We start from the raw sequence: 1,658 nt of genomic DNA on the forward strand, positions 1-1,658 counted from the left end.
GTGATGGTCTCCAGCATCCTGAGATAAGGGCTAAAGTAGAGTTACCAAACGTTTAAGCATGGCAAAAGGAAAGTAAATGCAAGAATGTATAAAATTAGATAATGTGACTTAAAGCAATGGCTTCCTTTTTAGAACTGCCAACCGTATTGAATCTCATGGCTTTGTGTTTCCTGAAGTGAGCTTTTCCTGAGGTTGTCAGTTTTTCTTGCCTTTGACTTTTGTATAATACACTTATGATGTATAATAAATTCCCTGATTTGTGTGTATGCATTTTTGACTGAATTTCTCCATACTCAATATCAACAGAGACATCGGACAATGATGTCATATTATTCCCCTCATTATACAGATGAGGACACTGAGGGTGGAGAGCTGTAGTCACTGCCTCTGAATAAATGGCTCAAGTATCATAGTCTTGAAATTTGAATCCGTGTACGTCTGATTCTAAATTCAGTACTCTTTCCTGTGGCCTCTTCCTCAGATGAGATAAAGCATGGGAAAAATTGTCTGAAATGCAAAGAACTACAAACATAAATTTTGTTACTAAGATTGCATTGTCTAACACTCAGTATTTCTCAGAATCTTATATAATATTCATTTAATCCTCACAGTTGTCCCATAATGTAGATCCTGAAGGGATTACTATTCCTACTTTAGGGATGATATAACTGAGGTTGAAGGAAGTGACTCGATTGTGTCGTTCCTCTTGTTAAAATTCTTCAGAGGTTCCCTAATGCATGCTCATAAAACAGGCCTAGAGACTTTGGTGATCTAGCACCTGCCTAACTCTCCACTCTTATTACATGATAGATTCCTTCTTGTTTATTATTTAGTCATGCTGATCTTATTTTAGTTTCTCTTTTTAAATTTTAATATTTATTTTTAATTGATATACAATGATTGCACACATTTATGGGGTACAACATGTTGTTTCAATACATGTAAATATTGTGATTGTGTAATGATTACATCAGGTAATTAGCATATCTATTACTTTAAACATTTATCACTCAAATGGTGCTGGGAAAACTGGATATGTATATGCAGAAGAATGAAACCGGACTCTTATCTATCACCATATACAAAAATCAACTCAATATGGATAAAAGACTTAAATGTAAGACCTGAAACTATGAAACTACTAGAAACACTTCATGACATTGGACTTGGCAAGGACATTTTTGGATAAGAACTCAATAGCATAGGCAGCAAAAGCAAAAATAGACAAATGGGGTTACATCTAACTAAAAAGCTTCTGCACAATGAAGGAAACAATCAACAGATTGAAGAGACAATCTGCAGAATGTGAGAAAATATTTGCAAAGTATTTCAGTTTAATAAATAGGCCAAGTCACTTCTTCACTTTGGGGCTGTTTTGCTCTGCCTGCACCCTCCTCTTTGCTATTCACATGGCTGGCTCCTCATACTTTCAGGTCTTAAACCTCATCTTCTCAGAGAGCCATTTGGGATGTCCTTCACCAAGTAGGTGCTCTGGGCCACACCTCATCCGTTATAGTTATAGCAGACATTTTAAATTTCTGTTATACCACTCAATGCATTTTTAAATGTTATACTTGCTTCTTTCCTTGATGTTCTTATATCTCTCTCATTAGAGTGTAAGAGCCATGAAAATAGTGGCCATATGGTTTTGTTTGCAA

This window comes from Galeopterus variegatus, unplaced genomic scaffold (genome assembly GCF_000696425.1).
Source record: "Galeopterus variegatus unplaced genomic scaffold, G_variegatus-3.0.2 Scaffold11969, whole genome shotgun sequence".
In the NCBI taxonomy this organism is placed as follows: Eukaryota; Metazoa; Chordata; class Mammalia; order Dermoptera; family Cynocephalidae; genus Galeopterus; species Galeopterus variegatus.